Genomic DNA, 25,779 nt, shown 5'->3' with positions numbered 1-25,779 from the left:
ATTGGCTTCTTTAGGAACTCAGAATCCAGATAGTGTTATTGATTCTCCTAGTTAAGTATGATGATTCTTGAACACAGCTACTTATTGAGTCTTGGCCGTGGCCCAAAGCACTCTGTCTACCAGTATTACCACCGGATAGATACATGCCACAGACACATAATTGGGTGAACCTTTTCAGATTGTGACTCAGCTTTGCTAAAGTCCCCAATTAGAGGTGTCCAGGGTTCTTAAGCACACTCTTTTTTGCCTTGGATCACAACTTTATTTCTTTCTTTTTCTTTTCTTTTTCTTTCTCCCCTTTTTTTTCGTTTTTTTTATTCACTGCTTTTTCTTGCTTCAAGAATCATTTTTATGATTTTTCAGATCCTCAGTAACATGTCTCCTTTTTCATCATTCTTTCAAGAGCCAACAATTTTAACATTCATGAACAACAAATTCAAAAGACATATGCACTGTTCAAGCATACATTCAGAAAACAAAAAGTATTGCCACCACATCAAACCAATTAAGCTAGTTTTAAAGATGAATTCGAAATCCTGTACTTCTTGTTCTTTTGTGATTAAAAACAGTTTTCATTTAAGAAAGGTGATGGATTCATAGGACATTCATAACTTTAAGGCATAGACACTAAGACACTAATGATCATAAGACACAAACATGGACAAACATAAGCATAAATTTTCGAAAAACAGAAAAATAAAGAACAAGGAAATTAAAGAACGGGTCCACCTTAGTGATGGCGGCTTGTTCTTCCTCTTGAAGATCCTATGGAGTGCTTGAGCTCCTCAATGTCTCTTCCTTGTCTTTGTTGCTCCTCTCTCATGATTCTTTGATCTTCTCTAATTTCATGGAGGAGAATGGAGTGTTCTTGGTGCTCCACCCTTAGTTGTCCCATGTTGGAACTCAATTCTCCTAGGGAGGTGTTCAGTTGCTCCCAATAGTCTTGTGGAGGAAAGTGCATCCCTTGAGGTATCTCAGGGATTTCATGATGAGTGGGATCTCTTGTTTGCTCCCCTCTTGAATCTCTTTTCCATTGAGCGCCCTCTTCACAAATGTCTATGAGGACTTGGTCCAACCTTTGATCAAAGTTGACCCTTCTTGAGTTTGAAAGGGACCTCAGGGATCACCCTTTTCAAGGCCACAACTTCATAGAAGTGGTCTTGATGCACCCTTGAGATGAATCTCTCCATCTCTCATGACTCGGAGGTGGAAGCTTTTGCCTTCCCTTTCCTCTTTCTAGAGGTTTCTCCGGCCTTGGATGCCATAAATGGTTATGGAAAAACAAAAAGCACTGCTTTTACCACACCAAACTTAAAAGGTTTGCTCGTCCTCGAGCAAAAGAAGAAAGAAGAGAGTAGAAGAAGAAGAAATGGGTGAAGAAGAGAGAGGGTGGTGGGGTTGGTGGGGATCCTGTGGGGTCCACAGATCCTGTGGTGTCAAGGAAAAGTCATCCCTGCACCAATTGGCATGCAAAATCACGTTTTGAGCCAATTCTGGCGTTAAACGCCGGGCTGGTGCCCATTTCTGGCGTTTAACACCAGGTTCTTGCCCTTTCCTGGCGTTTAACGCCAGTCTGGTGCCCCTTTCTGGCGTTAAACGCCCAGAATGGTGCCAGACTGGGCGTTAAACGCCCACCTGCTAGCCTTACTGGCGTTTAAACGCCAGTAAGTCCTTCCTCCAGGGTGTGCTATTTTTCTTCCTGTTTTTCATTCTGTTTTTGCTTTTTCAATTGATTTTGTGACTTCTCATGATCATCAACCTACAAAATAAAATAAAATAACAAAGGAAAATATATAAAATATAATATTGGGTTGCCTCCCAACAAGCGCTTCTTTAATGTCAGTAGCTTGACAGAGGACTCTCATGGAGCCTCAGAAATGCTCAGAGCTATGTTGGAACCTTCCAACACCAAACTTAGAGTTTGAATGTGGGAGTTCAACACCAAACTTAGAGTTTGGTTGTGGCCTCCCAACACCAAACTTAGAGTTTGACTGTGGGGGCTCTGTTTGGCTCTGTTTTGAGAGAAGCTCTTCATGCTTCCTCTCCATGATGACAGAGGGATATCCTTGAGCCTTAAACACCAAGGATTCTTCATTCACTTGAATGATCAACTCTCCTCTATCAACATCAATCACAGCCTTTGCTGTGGCTAGGAAGGGTCTGCCAAGGATGATGGATTCATCCATGCACTTCCCAGTCTCTAGGACTATGAAATCAGCAGGGATGTAATGGTCTTCAATCTTTACCAAAACATCCTCTACAAGTCCGTGAGCTTGTTTTCTTGAGTTGTCTGCCATCTCTAATGAGATTCTTGCAGCTTGCACCTCAAAGATCCCTAGTTTCTCCATTACAGAGAGAGGCATGAGGTTTACACTTGACCCTAAGTCACACAGAGCCTTCTTGAAGGTCATGGTGCCTATGGTACAAGGTATTGAAAACTTCCCAGGATCTTGTCTCTTTTGAGGTAATTTCTGCCTAGACAAGTCATCCAGTTCTTTGGTGAGCAAAGGAGGTTCATTCTCCCAAGTCTCATTTCCAAATAACTTGTCATTTAGCTTCATGATTGCTCCAAGGTATTTAGCAACTTGCTCTTCAGTGACATACTCATCCTATTCAGAGGAAGAATACTCATCAGAGCTCATGAAAGGCAGAAGTAAGTCAAATGGAATCTCTATGGTCTCATTTTGAGCCTCAGATTCCCATGGTTCCTCATTGGGGAACTCAGTGGAGGCTAGTGCACGCCCATTGAGGTCTTCCTCAGTGGCGTTCACTTTCTCTCCTTCCTCTCCAAATTCGGCCATGTTGATGGCCTTGCACTCTCCTTTTGGATTTTCTTCTGTGTTGCTTGGGAGAGTACTAGGAGGGAGTTCAGTAACTTTCTTGCTCAGCTGTCCCACTTGTGCCTCCAAATTCCTAATGGAGGACCTTATTTCAGTCATGAAACTTTGAGTGGTTTTGATTAGATCAGAGACCATGGTTGCTAAGTCAGAGTTACTCTGCTTAGAATTCTCTGTCTGTTGCTGAGAAGATAATGGAAAAGGCTTGCCATTGCTAAACCTGTTTCTTCCACCATTATTGTTGTTGAAACCTTATTGAGGTCTCTTTTGATTCTTCCATGAGAAATTTGGGTGATTTCTCCATGAAGAATTATAGGTGTTTCCATAGGGTTCTCCTAGGTAATTCACCTCTTCCATTGAAGGGTTCTCAGGATCATAAGCTTCTTCTTCAGATGAAGCCTCCTTAGTACTGCTTGGTGCATTTTGCATTCCAGACAGACTTTGAGAAATCAAATTGACTTGTTGAGTCAATATCTTGTTCTGAGCCAAAATGGCATTCAGAGTATCAATCTCAAGAACTCCTTTCTTCTGATTAGTCCCATTGTTCACAGGATTCCTTTCAGAAGTGTACATGAATTGGTTATTTGCAACCATTTCAATTAGCTCTTGAGCTTCTGTAGGCGTCTTCTTCAAATGAAGAGATCCTCCAACAGAGCTATCCAAAGACATCTTGGACAGTTCAGAGAGACCATCATAGAAAATACCTATGATGCTCCATTCAGAAAGCATGTCAGAAGGACATTTTCTGATTAATTATTTGTATCTTTCCCAAGCTTCATAGAGGGATTCTCCATCCTTCTGTCTGAAGGTTTGGACTTCCACTCTAAGCTTGCTCAATTTTTGAGGTGGAAAGAACTTTACCAAGAAGGCATTGACTAGCTTTTCCCATGAGTCCAGGCTTTCTTTAGGTTGTGAGTCTAACCATGTCCTAGCTCTGTCTCTTACAGCAAAAGGGAATAGCATAAGTCTGTAGACCTCAGGGTCAACCCCATTAGTCTTGACAGTGTCACAGATTTGCAAGAATTCAGCTAAGAACTGATGAGGATCTTCCAATGGAAGTCCATGGAACTTGCAATTCTGTTGCATTAGAGAAACTAATTGAGGCTTAAGCTCAAAGTTGTTTGCTCCAATGGCAGGGATAGAGATGCTTCTCCCATAGAAGTCGGGAGTAGGTGCAGTAAAGTCACCCAGCACCTTCCTTGCATTGTTTGCATTATTGTTGTTTTCGGCTGCCATGGGTTCTTGATGAGCGGATAATTTGTACGCTTTTTGGCATTGTTTTTAGTATGTTTTTGGTAGTTTTAGTTGAGTTTTTATTATATTTTTATTAGTTTTTAGTTAAAATTCACTTTTCTGGACTTTACTATGAGTTTGTGTGTTTTTCTGTGATTTCAGGTATTTTCTGGCTGAAATTGAAGGTTCTGAGCAAAAATCTGATCCAGAGACTGAAAAGGACTGCAGATGCTGTTGGATTCTGACCTCCCTGCACTCGAAGTGGATTTTCTGGAGCTACAGAATCCCAATTGGCGCGCTCTCAACGGCGTTGGAAAGTAGACATCCTGGGCTTTCCAGCAATATATAATAGTGCATACTTTGCCCAAGATTTGATGGCCCAAACCGGCGTTCAAAGTCACCTCAAGAAATTCCAGCGTTAAACGCCGGAACTGGCACCTAAATGGGAGTTAAACGCCCAAACTGGCATAAAAGCTGGCGTTTAACTCCAAGACAAGTCTCTACACGAAAATGCTTCATTGTTCAGCCCAAGCACACACCAAGTGGGCCCGGAAGTGGATTTTTATGTCATTTACTCATCTCTGTACACCTTAGGCTACTAGTTTTCTATAAGTAGGACCTTTAACTATTGTATAAGAGAGCTTTTGATCATGTTTTGATGATTGAACCCTATTTGGGAGGCTGGCCATTCGGCCATGCCTAGACCTTGTTCTTATGTATTTTCAACGGTGGAGTTTCTACACACCATAGATTAAGGTGTGGAGCTCTGCTGTACCTCGAGTATTAATGCAATTACTATTGTTCTTCTATTCAATTCCGCTTGTTCCTTGTCCAAGATATCACTTGTTCTTCAATATGATGAAGGTGATGATTGACGCCCATCACCATTCTCACTCATGAACAAAGTGACTGACAACCACTCTTGTTCTATACGCATATGAGGCTTAGTGAATATCTCTTGGATTCTTTAATCGGAATCTTCGTGGTATAGGCGAGAACTGATGGCGGCATTCAAGAGAATCCGGAAGGTCTAACCTTGTCTGTGGTATTCTGAGTAGGATTCAATGATTGAATGACTGTGACGTGCTTCAAACTCCTAACCTGCTGGGCGTTAGTGACAGACGCAAAAGAGGGATTCTATTCCAGTAGGGGCGGGAACCAAACCGGTGATTGGCCGTACTGTGACAGAGTACGTGAGCATTAGCTTTCACTGCGAGGATGGGAGGTAGCCATTGACAACGGTGAAACCCTACACGAGCTTGCCATGGAAAGGAGTAAGAAGGATTGGATGAAGGCAGTAGGAAAGCAGAGAGACGGAAGGGAAGGCATCTTCATGCGCTTATCTGAAGTTCCTACCAATGAATTACATAAGTATCACTATCTTTATCTTTTATGTTATTTTCGTTTATCACCATCATACATTTGAGTTTGCCTGACTAAGATTTACAAGATGACCATAGCTTGCTTCAATAGCAACAATCTCCGTGGGATCGACCCTTACTCACGTAAGGTATTACTTGGACGACCCAGTACACTTGCTGGTTAGTTGTGCGAAGTTGTGTAATGCCATGGTATTGAGCTACCACGTTTTTGGAGCCATTACCGGGGATTATGAGAGTTGTGAAAAAGTATTGTTCACAATTTCGCGCACCAAGTTTTTGGCGCCGTTGCCGGGGATTGTTCAAGTCTTGAGCAAGCTTTTGGTAACAATGCCTGAGATTGTTCAGTTTGGACAACTGACGGTTCATCTTGTTGCTTAGATTAGGTATTTATTTTTTTTCGAAATTCTTGAAGATGAATTCTAGAGTTTCATGATGATTTGTTGAAATCTGGCTGGCTGAGAAGCCATGTCTAATCTGATTGGACCGAGGTTTCAACTTATCACCACAAGAGCTTGTTGATTTTCATCAATCTTGCTTTTGGAGCAGTGATCTGCTAAGGCTTGGCTGACCTTTGGTCATGTCTAGTGTTTTGGACCGAAGCTTTCTTTGAAGGCTTGGCTGGATGTGAAGCCATGTCTAATTCCTGGACCGGAGTCTTAGACTAGCATTGCACTGATTCCTGGAATTCTCATTAAGAATTTTGATATCTTTTTCCACTTAATTTTCGAAAAACACAAAAAAAGAATTTACAAAATCATAAAAACCAAAAATATTTGATGTTTCTTGCTTAAGTCTAGTGTCTTATCTTAAGTTTGATGTCAATTGCATGCATTCATTCATGTGTCTTAAGGATCTTCAAGTACTTCTTGATGATTTCTTACTCTGATCTTTGAATTCTTTTGGCTTGAGTGTCTATGTGTCTCATATAGTGTCAGTAGTATACAAACTGCTAAGTTTGGTGTCCTGCATGCATTGTTATTTGATTCTTGTTGCATTTTGATTATTAAAAATCCAAAAATATTTTTAATTTGTGTCTTTTCAAGTCAATGATACAAAGAATTGAAGATTCAGAACATACTGCAGAGGAATTATACAGAAAAAGCTGGGCATTCAAAAATGCCCAGTGAAGAAGACAGACTGGCGTTTAAACGCCAGCCAGGGTACCTGGTTGGGCGTTTAACGCCCAAAGAGGTAGCATTTTGGGCGTTAAACGCCAGAATGTATACCATTCTGGGCGTTTAACGCCAGGATGGTGCTAGGGGGAAGATTTTGTTTTCAAATCAATTTTTTTTCAAGTTTTCAAAGTTTTTCAAAATCAAATCTTTTCAAATCATATCTTTTCAATCAAATGTTTTCAAAATCAATTTCTTTCTTTTTTTTTAGATACTTACTAACAATTAATGATTTGATTGAACATTTTTTGCCTTTTCTGTTGAGGAAGGTTTTATGTTTGAATCATATCTTTTCTTGTTAGGCAAGTCACTAGTTTTCAAAATCAAATCTTTCAAAATTGTTTTCAAAACATATCTTTTAAAATTGTTTTCAAATCATATCTTCTCAATCACATCTTTTTAAGACCATAACTTTTCAATCATATTTTTTTTATCACATCTTTTTCAAAATAGTTTTCAATCAAATCTTTTTAAAACTTCTAATCTCAAAATCTTTTTCAAAAATCACTTGATTTCTTTTTCACTTTGAATTTTCGAAAATTATCAATCAAATTTTCAAAATGTTTTCAAAATCTTTTGATTGAATTTTCGAAAATTCTCTTCCCTCCTCCTCACATCCTTCTATTTATGGAGTACCACTCCTTCTTAATGCACAATTCGAACCTTATCTAATTAAAGTTCGAATTCTTCTTCTCCTTCTTTCTTCTATTTTTCTTTTCCTCTGACACTTCAAGGAATCTCTATACTGTGACATAGAGGATTCCACATTTTCTTGTTCTCTTCTCTTTCTTATGAGCAGGAGTAGAGACAAAGGCATTCTTGTTGAAGCTGACCCTGAGCCTGAAAGGACCTTGAAGCGAAAACTAAGAGAAGCCAAGGCACAACTCTCTTTAGAGGACCTGACCGAATTCTTCAAGGAAGAAGAACACATGGCAGCCGAAAACAACAACAATGCCAACAATGTACGGAAGGTGCTGGGTGACTTTACTGCACCTACTCCTGATTTCTATGGGAGAAGCATCTCTATCCCTGCCATTGGAGCAAACAACTTTGAGCTTAAGCCTCAATTAGTTTCTCTAATGCAACAGAATAGCAAGTTCCATGGACTTCCAATGGAAGATCCTCATCAGTTTTTAGCTGAGTTCTTGCAAATCTGTGACACAGTCAAGACTAATGGGGTAGACCCTGAGGTCTATAGACTGATGCTATTCCCTTTTGCTGTAAGAGACAGAGCTAGAATATGGTTGGATTCTCAACCTAAAGAAAGCCTGGACTCTTGGGAAAAGCTAGTCAATGCCTTCTTGGCAAAGTTCTTTCCACCACAAAGATGGAGTAAGCTTAGAGTGGAAGTCCAAACCTTCAGACAGAAGGATGGAGAATCCCTCTATGAAGCTTGGGAAAGATACAAACAATTAATCAGAAGATGTCCCTCAGACATGCTTTCTGAATGGAGCATCATAGGTATTTTCTATGATGGTCTCTCTGAACTATCTAAGATGTCTTTGGATAGCTCTGCTGGAGGATCTCTTCATCTGAAGAAGACGCCTACAGAGGCTCAAGAGCTAATTGAAATGGTTGCAAATAACCAATTCATGTACACTTCTGAAAGGAATCCTGTGAACAATGGGACTAGTCAGAAGAAAGGAGTTCTTGAGATTGACACTCTGAATGCCATACTGGCTTAGAACAAGATATTGACTCAACAAGTCAATTTGATTTCTCAAAGTCTGTCTGGAATGCAAAATGCACCTGGCAGTACTAAGGAAGCTTCATCTGAGGAAGAAGCTTATGATCCTGAGAATCCTTCAATGGAAGAGGTGAATTACCTAGGAGAACCCTATGGAAACACCTATAATTCTTCATGGAGAAATCACCCAAATTTCTCATGGAAGAATCAAGAGAGACCTCAACAAGGTTTCAATAACAATAATGGTGGAAGAAACAGGCTTGGCAATAACAAGCCTTTTCCATCATCTCCTCAGCAACAGACAGAGAATTCTAAGCAGAATACCTCTGACTTAGCAACAATGGTCTCTGATCTAATAAAGACCACTCAAATTTTCATGAATGAAACAAGGTCCTCCATTAGGAATTTGGAAGGACAAGTTGGTCAGCTGAGCAAGAAAGTTACTGAACTCCCTCCTAGTACTCTCCCAAGTAATACAGAAGAAAATCCAAAAGGAGAGTGCAAAGCCATAAACATGGCCGAATATGGAGAGGAAAGAGAGGAGGTGGACGCCACTGAGGAAGACCTCAATGGGCGTGCACCAACCTCCTCTGAGTTCCCCAATGAGGAACCATGGGAATCTGAGGCTCAAAATGAGACCATAGAGATTCCATTGGACTTACTTCTGCCTTTCATGAGCTCTGATGAGTATTCTTCCTCTGAAGAGGATGAGTATGTCACTGAAGAGCAAGTTGCTAAATATCTTGGAGCAATCATGAAGCTAAATGACAAGTTATTTGGAAATGAGACTTGGGAAGATGAACCTCCCTTGCTCACCAAAGAACTAGATGACTTGTCTAGGCAGAAACTGCCTCAAAAGAGGCAGGATCCTGGGAAGTTTTCTATACCTTGCACCATAGGCACCATGACCTTCAAGAAGGCCTTGTGTGACTTAGGGTCAAGTGTAAACCTCATGCCCCTCTCTGTAATGGAGAAATTAGGGATCTTTGAGGTACAAGCTGCAAAAATCTCACTAGAGATGGCAGACAACTCAAGAAAATAAGCTAATGGACTTGTAGAGAATGTTTTGGTTAAGATTGAAGACCATTACATCCCTACTGATTTCATAGTCCTAGAGACTGGGAAGTGCATGGATGAAACCATCATCCTTGGCAGACCATTCCTAGCCACAGCAAAAGCTGTGATTGATGTTGATAGAGGAGAGTTGATCATTCAAGTGAATGAAGAATCTTTGGTGTTTAAGGCCCAAGGACATCCCTCTATCATCATAGAGATGAAGCATGAAGAGCTTCTCTCAAAACAGAGCCAAGCAGAGCCCCCACAGTCAAACTCTAAGTTTGGTGTTGGGAGGCCACAACCAAACTCTAAGTTTGGTGTTAAACCCCCACATTCAAACTCTAAGTTTGGTGTTGGGAGGTTCCAACACGGTTCTGAGCATTTCTGAGGCTCCATGAGAGTCCTCTGTCAAGCTAATGACATTAAAGAAGCGCTTGTTGGGAGGCAACCCAATGTTTTATAGTTAACTATTTTCTTTTGTTATTTTATCTTTTTTGTAGGTTGATGATCATAAAAAGTCACAAAAACAATGGAAAAGCAAAAACAGAATGAAAAACAGGAAGAAAAACAGCACACCCTGGAGGAAGAAGCTGCTGGCGTTCAAACGCCAGTAAGCCTAGCAGTTGGGCGTTTAACGCCCAGTCTGGCACCATTCTGGGCGTTTAACGCCAGAAAGGGGCACCAGACTGGCGTTAAACGCCAGAAAAGGGCAAGAACCTGGCGTTAAACGCCAGGAATGGGCACCAGCCCGGCGTTTAACGCCAGAATTGGCTCAAAACGTGGATTTTGATGCTATTTGGTGCAGGGATGACTTTTCCTTGACACTGCAGGATCTGTGGACCCCACAGGACCCCACCATCACTCTCTCTCTTCTTCCCCCATTCACCAATCACCTCAATACCTCTTCCCCAAAAACCCTTCACCTATCAAATCCCATCTTCCTCTTCACCACTCACATCCATCCTTCATAAATCCCCACCAACCTCACCCTTCAAATTCAAACCACTTTCCCTCCCAAACCCACCCATCATGGCCGAACTTCCTTCTCCCCTCTCTCCTATATATACCCTTCTTCAACACTTCATTTTCACACAACCTAAACACCACTTCTCCCCCTCCTTAGCCGAACACACCACCATCTCCCTCTTCATCATTTCTTCTTCTTCTACTCTCTTCTTTCTTCTTTTGCTCGAGGACGAGCAAACATTTTAAGTTTGGTGTGGTAAAAGCGTTGCTTTTTCGTTTTTCCATAACCATTATGGCATCCAAGGCCGGAAAACCTCTAAAAAGAGGAAAGGGAAGGCAAAAGCTTCCACCTCCGAGTCATGGGAGATGGATAGATTCATCTCAAGGGTGCATCAAGACCACTTCTATGAAGTTGTGGCCTTGAAGAAGGTGATCCCCGAGGTCCCCTTTTCACTCAAAAAAGGTGAATATCCGGAGATCCGCTATGAGATCCGAAGAAGAGGTTGGGAAGTACTTACCAACCCCATTCAACAAGTCAGAATCTTGATGGTTCAAGAGTTCTATGCCAATGCATGGATCACAAGGAACCATGATCAAAGTATGAACCCGGATCCAAAGAATTATCTCACTATGGTTCGGGGGAAATACTCGGATTTTAGTCCGGAAAGTGTGAGGGTGACGTTCAACTTGCCTATGATGCAAGGAGATGAACATCCTTACACAAGAAGGATCAACTTTGATCAAAGGTTGGACCAAGTCCTCACAGTTATATGTGAAGAGGGCACACAATGGAAGCAAGATTCAAGAGGCAAGCCGGTTCAACTGAGAAGGCATGACCTCAAACCCGTGGCTAGAGGATGGTTGGAGTTCATCCAACGCTCAATCATTCCCACTAGCAACCGGTCCGAAGTTACCATAGACCGGGCTATCATGATCCATAGCATCATGATTGGAGAAGAAGTGGAAGTTCATGAGGTCATAGCCCAAGAACTCTACAAGGTGGCGGATAAGTCCTCTACCTTAGCAAGGTTAGCCTTTCCTCACCTCATTTGTCACCTCTATTATTCAGTTGGAGTTGACATAGAGGGAGACATCCCCATTGATGAGGATAAGCCCATTACCAAGAAAAGGATGGAGCACACAAGAGACTCCTCTCATCAAGAGATCCCTGAGATGCCTCAAGGGATGCACTTTCCTCCACAAAACTATTGGGAGCAAGTAAACACCTCCCTAGGAGAATTGAGTTCCAACATGGGACAACTAAGGGTGGAGCATCAAGAACACTCCATTCTCCTCCATGAAATTAGAGAAGATCAAAGAATCATGAGGGAGGAGCAACAAAGACAAGGAAGAGACATTGAGGAGCTCAAGCACTCCATAGGACCCTCAAGAGGAAGGAAGAGCCGCCATCACTAAGGTGGACCCGTTCCTTAATTTCCTTGTTCCTTATTCTTCTGTTTTTCGAATTTTGTGCTTTATGTTATCTATGTTTGTGTCTTGTGATCATTAGTGTCTTAGTGTCTATGCCTTAAAGTTATGAATGTCCTATGAATCCATCACCTTTCTTGAATAAAAACGTGCTTAATTGAAAAAGGAAAGAATTGCATGAATTTTGAATTTTATAACAGTTTAATTATTTTGATGTGGTGGCAATACTCTTGTTCTCTGAATGTATGCTTAAACAGTGCATATGTCTTTTGAATTTGTGGTTCATGAATGTTGGCTCTTGAAAGAATGATGAAAAAGGAGACATGTTACTGAGGATCTGAAAAATCATTAAAAATGATTCTTGAAGCAAGAAAAAGCAGTGAATATAAAAAAAAAAAGAAAAAAAAAAACAAACGAAAAAAAAAACGAAAAAAAATAGAAAGAAAGAAAAGAAAAAAGAGGAGGAATAAAGTTGTGATCCAAGGCAATAAGAGTGTGCTTAAGAACCCTGGACACCTCTAATTGGGGACTTTAGCAAAGCTGAGTCACAATCTGAAAATGTTCACCCAATTATGTGTCTGTGGCATGTATGTATCCGGTGGTAATACTGGAAGACAGAGTGCTTTGGGCCACGGCCAAGACTCAATAAGTAGCTGTGTTCAAGAATCATCATACTTAACTAGGAGAATCACTAACACTATCTGGATTCCGAGTTCCTAAAGAAGCCAATCATTCTGAGTTGCAAAGGATAGAGTGAGATGCCAAAACTGTTCAGAGGCAAAAAGCTAAAAGCCCCGCTCATCTAATTAATACTGATCTTCATAGATGTTTTTGGAGTTCATTGCATATTCTCTTCTTTTTATCTTATTTGATTTTCAGTTGCTTGAGGACAAGCAACAATTTAAGTTTGGTGTTGTGATGAGCGGATAATTTGTACGCTTTTTGGCATTATTTTTAGTATGTTTTTGGTAGTTTTAGTTGAGTTTTTATTATATTTTTATTAGTTTTTAGTTAAAATTCACTTTTCTGGACTTTACTATGAGTTTGTGTGTTTTTCTGTGATTTCAGGTATTTTCTGGCTGAAATTGAAGGTTCTGAGCAAAAATCTGATCCAGAGACTGAAAAGGACTGCAGATGCTGTTGGATTCTGACCTCCCTGCACTCGAAGTGGATTTTCTGGAGCTACAAAAGCCCAATTGGCGCGCTCTCAACGGCGTTGGAAAGTAGACATCCTGGGCTTTCCAGCAATATATAATAGTCCATACTTTGTCCAAGATTTGATGGCCCAAACCGGCGTTCAAAGTCACCTCAAGAAATTCCAGCGTTAAACGCCGGAACTGGCACCTAAATGGGAGTTAAACGCCCAAACTGGCATAAAAGCTGGCGTTTAACTCCAAGACAAGTCTCTACACGAAAATGCTTCATTGTTCAGCCCAAGCACACACCAAGTGGGCCCGGAAGTGGATTTTTATGTCATTTACTCATCTCTGTACACCTTAGGCTACTAGTTTTCTATAAGTAGGACCTTTTACTATTGTATAAGAGAGCTTTTGATCATGTTTTGATGATTGAACCCTATTTGGGAGGCTGGCCATTCGGCCATGCCTAGACCTTGTTCTTATGTATTTTCAACGGTGGAGTTTCTACACACCATAGATTAAGGTGTGGAGCTCTGCTGTACCTCGAGTATTAATGCAATTACTATTGTTCTTCTATTCAATTCCGCTTGTTCCTTGTCCAAGATATCACTTGTTCTTCAACATGATGAAGGTGATGATTGACGCCCATCACCATTCTCACTCATGAACAAAGTGACTGACAACCACTCTTGTTCTATACGCATATGAGGCTTAGTGAATATCTCTTGGATTCTTTAATCGGAATCTTCGTGGTATAGGCGAGAACTGATGGCGGCATTCAAGAGAATCCGGAAGGTCTAACCTTGTCTGTGGTATTCTGAGTAGGATTCAATGATTGAATGACTGTGGCGTGCTTCAAACTCCTAACCTGCTGGACGTTAGTGACAGACGCAAAAGAGGGATTCTATTCCAGTAGGGGCGGGAACCAAACCGGTGATTGGCCGTACTGTGACAGAGTACGTGAGCATTAGCTTTCACTGCGAGGATGGGAGGTAGCCATTGACAACGGTGAAACCCTACACGAGCTTGCCATGGAAAGGAGTAAGAAGGATTGGATGAAGGCAGTAGGAAAGCAGAGAGACGGAAGGGAAGGCATCTTCATGCGCTTATCTGAAGTTCCTACCAATGAATTACATAAGTATCACTATCTTTATCTTTTATGTTATTTTCGTTTATCACCATCATACATTTGAGTTTGCCTGACTAAGATTTACAAGATGACCATAGCTTGCTTCAATAGCAACAATCTCCGTGGGATCGACCCTTACTCACGTAAGGTATTACTTGGACGACCCAGTACACTTGCTGGTTAGTTGTGCGAAGTTGTGTAATGCCATGGTATTGAGCTACCACGTTTTTGGAGCCATTACCGGGGATTATGAGAGTTGTGAAAAAGTATTGTTCACAATTTCGCGCACCAGTTCTTCTTCCTTGAAGATTTCTGTTAGGTCCTCTGTAGAGAGTTGTGCCTTAGCTTCTCTTAGCTTTTGCTTCAAGGTCCTTTCAGGTTCAGGGTCAGCTTCAACAAGAATGCCTTTGTCTTTGTTCCTGCTCATATGAAAGAGAAGAGAACAAGAAAATATGGAATCCTCTATGTCACAGTATAGAGATTCCTTGAGGTGTCAGAAGAACAGAAAAATAGAAGAAAGAGGTAGAAGAATTCGAACTTAATCAGATAGAGTTCGAATTGTGCATTGAGAAGGAGTGGTACTCCATAAAGAGAAGGATGTGGGAAGAGGGGAAGAGAATTTTCGAAAATTAATTAAAAAGTTTTTAAAATCATTTTGAAAAATTGATTGATAATTTTCGAAAACTCAAAGTGGAAAAAGAATCAAGTGATTTTTGAAAAAGATTTTGAAATTAGAAGTCAAAAAGATTTGATTGAAAACTATTTTGAAAAAGATGAGGTTAAGAAGATATGATTGGTTTTTTTAAAAAATATGTGATTGAGAAGATATGATTTGAAAACAATTTTAAAAAGATTTGATTTTTTAAAAATTAATGACTTGCCTAACAAGAAAAGATATGATTCAAACATTAAACCTTTCTCAACAGAAAAGGCAACATACTTGAAATGTTGAATCAAATCATTAATTGATAGCAAGTATCTTTGAAAAAGGAAAGAAATTGATTTTGAAAACATTTGATTGAAAAGATATGATTTGAAAAAGATTTGATTTTGAAAAACTTTGAAAACTTGAAAAAAAATTGATTTGAAAACAAAATCCTCCCCCTTGTGCCATCCTGGCGTTAAACGCCCAGAATGGTGCACATTCTGGCGTTTAACACCCAAAACTATACCCTTTTGGGCATTAAACGCCCAACCAGGTACCCTGGCTGGCGTTTAAACGCCAGTCTATCCTTCTTCACTGGGCGTTTTGAACGCCCAGCTTTTTCTGTGCAATTCCTCTGCTGTATGTTCTGAATCTTCAATTCTCTGTATTATTGACTTGAGAAGACACAAATTAAAAATATTTTTTGGATTTTTAATAATCAAAATGCAACTAAAATCAAATAACAATGCATGCAAGGCACCAAACTTAGCAGTTTGTATACTACTGACACTAATGAGAATGCATATGAGACACACAAAACACTCAAGTCAAGAGAATTTAAAGATTAGAGTAATGAAATCATCAAGAATAACTTGAAGATTAATGAAGACACATGCATGAATGCAAAAAGAACAGAAACATGCAATTGACACCAAACTTAACATGAGACTCTAGACTCAAACAAGAAACATAAAATATTTTTGGTTTTTATGATTTTATAATTTTTTTGTGCTTTTTCGAAAATTAAGTGAAAAGGAAAATAAAGGTATCAAAATTCTTAATGTGAATTCCAGGAATCATGCAATGTTAGTCTAAAGCTTTAGTCTAAAGGAATTAGACATGGCTAGCCAAGCTTCAGCAGGACATTGCATTCAAGAGCTAAATTGATGAGAATCAATCAGCTTTGGTGATGATAAGAACATCACCTTGAAACACTAGAATTCATTCTTAAGAACTCTGAAGAAAAATACCTAATCTAAGCAACAAGATGAACCGTCAGTTGTCCATACTCGAACAATCCCCGGCAACGGCGCCAAAAACTTGGTGTGCGAAATTGTGATCACTACTTTTCACAACTCAAATAATCCCTAGTAATGGCCCCAAGAACTTGGTGCTCAATACCATGGCATAAACACAACTTTGCACAACTAACCAGCAAGTGCACTGGGTCGTCCAAGTAATAAACCTTACGCGAGTAAGGGTCAATCCCACGGAGATTGTTGGTATGAAGCAAGCTATGGTCACCTTGTAAATCTTAGTCAGGCAGACTCAAATGGGTATAGATGATGAATAAAACATAAAGATAAAGATAGAGGTACTTATGTAATTCATTGGTAGGAACTTCAGATAAGCGTATGAAGATGCCTTCCCTTCCGTCTCTCTGCTTTCCTACTGTCTTCATCCAATCCTTCTTACTCCTTTCCATGGCAAGCTTATGTAAGGTTTCACCGTTGTCAGTGGCTACCTCCCATCCTCTCAGTGAAAATGTTCCTATGCTCTGTCACAGCATATGGCTAATCAGCTGTCGGTTCTCGGTCAGGCCGAAATAGAATCCAGTGATTCTTTTGCGTCTGTCACTAACGCCCCGCCTGCTAGGAGTTTGAAGCACGTCACAGTCATTCAATCATTGAATCCTACTCAGAATACCACAGACAAGGTTAGACCTTCCGGATTCTCTTGAATGCCGCCATCAGTTCTGGCCTATACCACGAAGACTCTGATCTCACGGAATGGCTGGCTCGTTTGTCAGGCGAGCACTCGGTTGTCAGGCGATCAACCATGCATCGTGTATCAGGAATCCAAGAGATATTCACTAGAGCCTTGATTGCTTGTAGAACAGAAGTGGTTGTCAGTCACCTTGTTCATAGGTGAGAATGATGATGAGTGTCACGGATCATCACATTCATCAAGTTGAAGAACAAGTGATATCTTGGACAAAGAACAAGCGGAATTGAATAGAAGAACAATAGTAATTGTATTAATACTCGAGGTACAGCAGAGCTCCACACCTTAATCTATGGTGTGTAGAAACTCCACCGTTGAAAATACATAAGAACAAGAGTGATCATTGGTTTCGGCCCCAGAGAGGGAACCAGAAGAACCAAGATGAAAATACAATAGTAAAAGGTCCTATTTATAGGAAACTAGTAGCCTAGGGTGTACAGAGATGAGTAAATGACATAAAAATCCACTTCCGGGCCCACTTGGTGTGTGCTTGGGCTGAGCAATGAAGCATTTTCGTGTAGAGACTCTTCTTGGAGTTAAACGCCAGCTTTTATGCCAGTTTGGGCGTTTAACTCCCTTTTGGGTGCCAGTTCCGGCGTTTAACGCTGGGAATTCTGAGGGTGACTTTGAACGCCGGTTTGGGCCATCAAATCTTGGGCAAAGTATAGACTATCATATATTTCTGGAAAGCCCAGGATGTCTACTTTCCAACGCCGTTGACAGCGTGCCAATTGGGCTTCTGTAGCTCCAGAAAATCCACTTTGAGTGCAGGGAGGTCAGAATCCAACAGCATCTGCAGTCCTTTTCAGTCTCTGAATCAGATTTTTGCTCAGGTCCCTCAATTTCAGCCAGAAAAAACCTGAAATCACAGAAAAATACACAAACTCATAGTAAAGTCCAGAAAAGTGAATTTTAACTAAAAACTAATAAAAAGTATACTAAAAACTAACTAAAACTACTAAAAACATACTAAAAACAATGCCAAAAAGCGTATAAATTATCCGCTCATCACAAACCGATTGAACCAAACCCAAACTGGGACTGTGGCCCAATATATAAACATAAAGTTCAGCTCTTCTTCCCCAAATCAAAAGGGAAACACACTGAAACTCCATGAAAGGGAAGGAGCAAGAGCTCAAACCCTAACCTCTCACTCAATCTCTTATAACTTCAAATCCAGAGTTCCGATCGCCACACCATTTGCGATCACGCGACCACTGCATCGATCTCTCCAAAACCAATCAAACAATTTGATAAGAAAATCTCAATTTATCACTCAGCCTTCCTCTCCTAGAATTTGAAAATTTGAGATTTTGAATTTGATAAATTATGTGATTTTTATGTTCTATGTTTGAATTAGATTGAGAAAATGATTGGGTTTGGTTCTATTGATGCTTGAGGAAGGTAAAAATTCTCAAACTCCTTATGGATTATTGAATTAGTAAGCTTTGATGTTTATTGTGGTGACATTTGTGGAAATAGATTGAATTATGTTGAATTAAGGTACATTGGCAGTATTAAAAGTTAGAGATTGAACCTTGGAGGCTGGAATTCCATTTGGAGAGGCTTTTGGGGATGTGGACACTTGAGGAACGGTAGAATGGAGGTGATTTTGGCTTAGTAAAAAATCATCCAAGGTATGTTTTGGTTTCTCGTAGATAATATATAATGTCATGTGAAAACTTAGGCTAGACGACCATATGATTGGTTGGAATGTGTAATTATGTTAATGTTTGGTAATGTTGATGAAAATATTAAGTAGAGTATAACATTAGACCATGCATAAATATTTGTGATATTTGATGATGATTTGTGGTGTGAAATTTTGGTTTTTGAATGAAAGTTGGTAAAAATAGAGGTTTGTATTTTTGGGAAAAAACTTATTTTTGACCAAACTTTGGCTGGCTATAACTTAGCTTCTGGATCCTCAAACTTTTCCAAACTTATTTTAAAACAAAATTGGGTCCGTGAAGTTTACACCGTTAAAAGAACGGACAAAAAATAATTTTTAAAGAAAAAGTTATGCGCTTCGGAAGTTTGGTGTGCAAAAGTGAATTCTGCAGGATTTAGTAGCTTTCTAACCTTTATGGAGGACATGCGTAAGCAAACACACATGCGGCGTGGATGTTCGGCTCTGTCTAGACATCTCGCGTACGCAGACGTATGCATGCATACGCGAGAGGGGAGTTTTACAGGCTCACACACGCGTACGCGAGCAAGTGCCACGCGATGCGAGACATCTCCTTTGTCCAAGGGGCTCGCGTACGCGGACAATGGTCACGTACGCGAGTTGAGCAAATGACACCCCCGTATACGAAAAATATGGCATCAGTACGCGGAACCCATATTTTAAAAAAATGGATTTTTGTGATTTTCAACCTATTTTCTAACTTCCAAACCTCTATAATTACCTCCTAAAGTCCCAATTTAGTTTTTAAATCATAGAGAGGGGTAAAACTTAGAGAAGGAATTTACTTGATGGTGAAGAAAGTTTTGAAGTAATGAATTATGGTTGAGAAAGTGCGGAAATGATAACGGTGTTATGTATAATGACAAAAATGATAATGAATGATTGATATTGAATTAATTATTGGCTTATACACTTTCATTTATCTGAGATACGAGTTTTTCTGGGTAGATGCAGTGGCTAGCCACCACTCGCTCCAGGTTGAGACTCGATACTCTGTTGATCCTACGTCGCAAGATGTGGCCGAGCACTTTAACTCTCCAGACATTCCCCCAATAAGCTAAATTTGATGATTGATTGTAAAATCTATGCATAGACTCTTAGGGATGCGAGCACGGAAGGACTGTCCAGGGGTAGCTACCGGACATATTGGGTTTGGCTATATAATTGACAGATGAGACTCATCAGCCATAGAGCAAGCATACATCACATGCAATTGTCTGTTTTGTTTGAGTTTGCATTACTTGGGATTGCCTACTTGATAATCTATGCTTAACTGCTATATGTTCTATTTGCTGTAACTAAAATCTATCTGTATTTTCTTTGTCTGTATTATATGTCTATGCAGCTAAGAGATCCCTTGTCTGGTGGAAGAGGAACGAGGGTTGTTCCACCTGAGTTTGGAGGGTTGGAGGTGAGTGAGAATTGAGGGGTTAAGTTATAATTGGATTAGAACCTATGTACCTTAGATAGTTTACTTTGTTTCTGGTTTAACTTATAATGCTAAGCTTTAAATCTGAGTATCGGAATTCTAGGATCACCTATGGCTTTTTCAAGACCTTATATATTAATAATATTATGTATGTTGGCACCATTACCATGCTGAGAACTCCCGATTCTCATTCCTTACACATATTTGTGGTTTTCAGATACAAGTCGAGAAATACCTCGCTAGGCATCTGGAGTTTTCTTCTGCAGCGAAGTCGGGTTGCTATATTTTGATGTTTTGTCTATTTATATATGTATCTGCGTATTTATACTTCTCTTTTGTGTATGCTTTACCTTTGTACCTCATAGAGGCTTTATGGAGAACTAGGTGTTCATTTTGGGTATTTTGGGAGACTTTGAGAATGTATATATGTATGTAAATATTTTTCAACTGGCCTTGGCTTCACGGATCGAGTTTGGAGCTTGATACTTTGTATTTTTTGGATATTCTGCTCTTTATGTATCTATATCTTTACTTTTCTTCTTAGCCAAGTAACTGTTTATGCGAGCGATGTGCTTTTCTTTTTGCGACTTGTTGCTTAAACTTTCCTTCAAGGCTCCTCGAATATTACATTCATTCAACTATTATTATGTATATATTTTACTTTAGAGGTCGTAATACCACACCACCTCTGTTTTACAGCTTAAGTGTAAAGCTTTGTATGGTAGGGTGTTACATGCATAAATACTCAAATTTCATGGGGATTTTGAGTATTTACTCAAATTAGATATAAAATTATTCATGTCAGCTCATTTAATTGAACTAAAACATACCCTTAAGATAATTAAAAAAAATTCTGTTAACAAGTTGATATGGTATACAAAAATGTCTTTTATATGAGTAGAGCTTAGTTCAGACTATGGGAGACCATGACCCTCCCAAAGTTTTTATAAAAAAATTAGTAAAATTATTATAGAGGAACAAATGTAGCTTAATTAGTTTAAGTTTTACACTTTTACATTAAAGTTGTGGGATCAATTCTTACTTTTTGTATTTATTCCATCATTTTAATTTTATATAGTAACATTTTAGACTTGGACTTCAATGGACTTTCACAAATTAAAGGCCTTATTGGCTTATTCATACAAATTAAAATTTCATTCTCATTATAATTTATTATTCTCATTATCAACAAAATTTTATAATTTAAATATTGAAATTAGTTGTAGTAAAATTAATTTCTTTTATCTATATAGTTATTTATTTTACAATAACATCTTAGACTTGGATTTCAATAGACTTTTACAAATTAAAATATTATTCTCGTTATGATTTATTATTCTCATTATCAACTTAGTTTTATAATTATAATGTTGGAATTAGTTGTAGTAAAATTAATATCTTTTAACTATATAGTTATTTATTTAACAATTTTAATTCTAAAATTTCTAAAGTAATTTAAAATATCTATCTATATAGTTATTTATTTATTGTCATATTAGTAACTAATTTAAAAATAATTATATTTATAAATTTTATTTTAATATAAATATAAAAGTCTATACCATTCTTCTCCCAACTCAACCATCCATAATATCCCAATTACACCATTCAACACAATCAAAATCCTTAATCATCAACATCTAAAACCATCATAAACACTCATAATCATCATCAACTAACAACAACATCAATAACCACAACAAATCCTCATCAATTTCAATAATCATCACCAAATAATATCTAACAGTACTCAAATTCATCAAAATATTTATTCCTCACATTATTCTCATAAAACTCACATCCTTCACCAATTGTCATCAACATTAATATTCATACTCCTCCTCAATTAATATTAACATTAGCAATCATTATCAACATTCACTTTTCCATGAATCCTCATAAACAATAAAAAATCACAATATTCATCATCAATCTTCATAGTTATTAATTACCAACAATCAACATCAAGATTAATATATTCCACAACCCAAAACTCTATATCATCATCACCACCATACAAATTATCTTCAAATCATCAAAGTCACATACAATTAAACATACACCCAAGCATCCAATCCTATCTTAAGGTCAACTAGCCTAAGGTTCACAAAATATTACGTATTACATAAAGGAAACTGTTCATACCCTGGGTCAAGATGTTCGACCCGGGGTGTTCTACAGACAAAGCGACCGACCTCTTCAGGACAGGACAACCCGACCTCTTCTCAAAGAGCTCGGCCAAGTCACAGAAAAGTCCAAACAAAGGGCCCAAATAGAGGAACACATCCCAGATCCAAGGGCAGCCCAAGCCCATAGAGATAAAGGTGGTTCCCTTAAAGATGACCTCACTTAAAGATAAAGATAAGATAAGATAACTAACTTATCTTATCCACAGGAGGCCACATCTCACCATTATAAATACACTGGAGCACCCAGGTATAACTCATACTCTGATTCTACTCAATACCTATTTAATACCCATGCTAACTTAAGCATCGGAGTCTCTTGCAGGTACCCCCCACCCTCCGGGGATGAAGGATCAGCAGTGCAGCCAGTCCAACAAGTCAGACACGTTAACACCAACCAGTACAGAAGATCTCGTCCGAGATCGACCTCCAGTTTCAGGTAACCCTCGGAACATTGGCGCCGTTGCCGGGGAACCTGGAAGTCATCCCATTGACATGGCAGATGACCATGACAACGACCACGATTCATGTCTGGAAGATAGAACGCCGTATAAAAACGCGGACACAATACTCAAAGATACTCCAGAAACCAATGGAGACAAAAATTCATCAAATCCAGGAATAATAGAAGCACTTCAAAATCGATTGGAGCAACTCGAGAAAGAAGCCCAACATCAACGTGAAAAGGAAGAAGATCTACGCTGGGAAATAAGGTGGCGCAGAGAACTAGAAGATAAGCTTGTAAAACTTGAAGCCGATCTTAAAACTAAAGCTACTCGATCATCCGCAGAAGATAGGTCTCAGAAAGATCAAGACCCATTCACCAGAGAAATTATGAAGACCAAAATTCCAAAAGATTTCAAGCTTCCGGATATGACTCTATACGACGGCACCTCGGACCCCAACCATCATTTCAGTAACTTCAGAAGTAGAATGTACCTCACAGATGCCTCAGATGCAGTCCGCTGCAAAGCCTTTCCAACAACTCTCACCAAGACAGCCATTAAATGGTTTGACAACCTACCTCCAAAATCCATCTCGAGTTTCGACGATCTGGCCAAGAAGTTCCTGGCCCGATTCTCCATACAAAAGGACAAAGCCAAACATGCACCTAGCCTCCTAGGGATCAAACAAGGAGATCGGGAGAGCCTTCGCAACTACATGGAAAGATTCAACAAAACATGCATGGACATATAAAGTCTACCAACAGAGGCTGCCATAATGGGCCTTATAAATGGCCTACGAGAAGGACCATTTAGCCAATCTATATCAAAGAGATATCCTACATCCTTAGACGAAGTACAAGAACGGGCACAAAAATACATCAACATGGAGGAAAACTCTCGACTTGTCGAAGCCTCAAGGTTCAGCTCTACCTACCGAGATAAAAAATCTAAGAAAAAGGAAGATCGCTCCGGAGAGAAAATCAAAAAATATCATAACTATACTCCTCTTAGGGTATCCTTGGTAGATGTTTACAAAGAAGTCTGCCATACAGAGAAAATCCCTCCAGCTCGGCCACTTAAAGGCAAAAGAGGAGGAGGAAATCGGAATGAATACTGTGAGTATCACCGACTTTGAGGGCATTCCACCAACAAATGCTTCGACTTGAAAAACGTCATAGAAAAACTAGTAAGAGAAGGAAAGCTAGATCGATTTTTGGCCAATCGGGATGACGAACCAAGAAAAAGAAGAAGGGATGAGGATGTTGGACGATCTGAACGATCACCTCGCACACCGGAAAGACATGTTCACGTAATACACGACGGATTTTCCGGAGGAGGAATCTCCAAATCATCCCGAAAGCGACACCTCAAAGAAGTATACCACGTCGAAGGAAAAAAGGAAGTCCCAGACATCCCAGCAATTACGTTTACCAAGGAAGACGCATCTGGAATCATCTCGGGACACGACGACCCCATGGTCATTACGATCATACTGGCAAACGCCAACCTTCACCGTACATTAATTGACCAGGGAAGCTCTGCAGACATCTTATTCAAAACTGCCTTCGACAAACTCGGTCTAAACGAAAAAGAGCTAAGAGCATACCCGAACAGCCTGTTCGGACTAGGAGATGCCCCAGTTCAACCGTTGGGATACGTATCGCTGCATACAACCTTCGGAAAGGGGAACCAGTCCCGAACACTCAAGATAGATTACATCATGGTCGACGTAAGCTCAGCCTACAATGCCTTAATAGGTCAGACAACGTTAAATCAACTCGGCGTAATAGTTTCAACCCCACATCTATGTATGAAATTCTCAACTACGGAAGGGATAGCTACAATAAAGGCAGATCAAAAAATGGCACGTCGTTGTTACAACGAAAGCCTAAACCTTCAAGGTGAAGGAGGAGAGTTCCACACAATCGAGCTCGGTGGAGTTCAGAGGCGAGAAGAATTCCGACCACAACCCAAAGGAGAAGTAGAAAGAATCCAGATCGGAGACACCTTGGATAAAACAACTAATATTGGCACGATCCTGAAAGGAGACGTAAAGGAATCGCTAATATGGTTCCTACGAGATAATGTTGATCTCTTCGCATGGAAAGCTGCCGACATGCCAGGTATTGATCCCGAACTAATGAGCCACAAATTGGCAGTCGATCCGGGATCCCGGCCGGTACAACAAAGACGAAGAAAACTTGGACCAGAACGAGCTCAGGCTGTAGAAGAACAAGTACAAGCGCTACTTGAGGCCGGGTTCATAAGGGAAGTCAAATATCCACTATGGCTAGCAAATGTCGTCTTAGTGAAAAAGTCAAATGGGAAGTGGCGAATGTGCACCGACTACACCGACCTCAACAAAGCCTGCCCAAAAGACCCCTACCCACTCCCAAGCATCGATGCTCTAGTGGACGCTTCATCAGGATATAAGTATCTCTCATTCATGGACGCATATTCAGGGTACAACCAAATCCCCATGTACCCACCAGATCAAGAAAAAACCTCGTTCCTAATACCGAAAGCAAACTACTGTTATATCGTGATGCCTTTTGGTCTCAAGAACGCAGGAGCTACTTATCAAAGGCTAATGAATAAAGTTTTCTCAGATCACATCGGAAAAATTATGCAAGTTTATGTAGACGATATGTTGATAAAGACACAAAGCGAAGATACACTGTTATCCGACCTGACTCAAGTGTTTTCTACTATCAGGAAACACAACATGCGGCTCAATCCCGTAAAATGCACCTTCGCAGTAGAAGCCGGCAAATTCTTGGGCTTCATGCTCACACAAAGGGGGATTGAAGCAAATCCAGACAAGTGTCGAGCCATACTCAACATGAAGAGCCCAACCTGTATCAAAGAGGTACAACAACTCAACGGAAGGTTAGCCGCTCTATCTCGATTCTTAGCAGGAGCTGCGATAAGATCTCTTCCCTTCTATGCTACTTTAAGAAAGGGAAAACAGTTCGAATGGACGATGGTGCGCGAAATTGTGAACAATACTTTTTCACAACTCTCATAATCCCCGGTAATGGCTCCAAAAACGTGGTAGCTCAATACCATGGCATTACACAACTTCGCACAACTAACCAGCAAGTGCACTGGGTCGTCCAAGTAATACCTTACGTGAGTAAGGGTCGATCCCACGGAGATTGTTGCTATTGAAGCAAGCTATGGTCATCTTGTAAATCTTAGTCAGGCAAACTCAAATGTATGATGGTGATAAACGAAAATAACATAAAAGATAAAGATAGTGATACTTATGTAATTCATTGGTAGGAACTTCAGATAAGTGTATGAAGATGCCTTCCCTTCCGTCTCTCTGCTTTCCTACTGCCTTCAT

The 25,779-nt window shown here is 39.9% G+C and overlaps 2 non-coding genes across 2 annotated transcripts; one reads left to right on the top strand and one right to left on the bottom strand.

Moving 5' to 3' along the window:
* Positions 1-3,560: 3,560 nt before the first annotated feature.
* LOC130942619 (small nucleolar RNA R71) lies at positions 3,561-3,668 on the top strand. Its single transcript, XR_009071185.1, has one exon. It is a non-coding gene; the product is annotated as a small nucleolar RNA R71 (small nucleolar RNA).
* Positions 3,669-7,958: 4,290 nt separating this feature from the next.
* Positions 7,959-8,066, bottom strand: LOC130942544 (small nucleolar RNA R71). Its single transcript, XR_009071112.1, has one exon. It is a non-coding gene; the product is annotated as a small nucleolar RNA R71 (small nucleolar RNA).
* Positions 8,067-25,779: the final 17,713 nt, after the last annotated feature.

The sequence above is a fragment of the Arachis stenosperma genome, chromosome 7 (genome assembly GCF_014773155.1).
Source record: "Arachis stenosperma cultivar V10309 chromosome 7, arast.V10309.gnm1.PFL2, whole genome shotgun sequence".
Classification (NCBI taxonomy): Eukaryota; Viridiplantae; Streptophyta; class Magnoliopsida; order Fabales; family Fabaceae; genus Arachis; species Arachis stenosperma.
The sequence above is the reverse complement of the archived record's forward strand: the minus strand, read 5'-3'. Positions and strand labels throughout refer to the sequence as shown.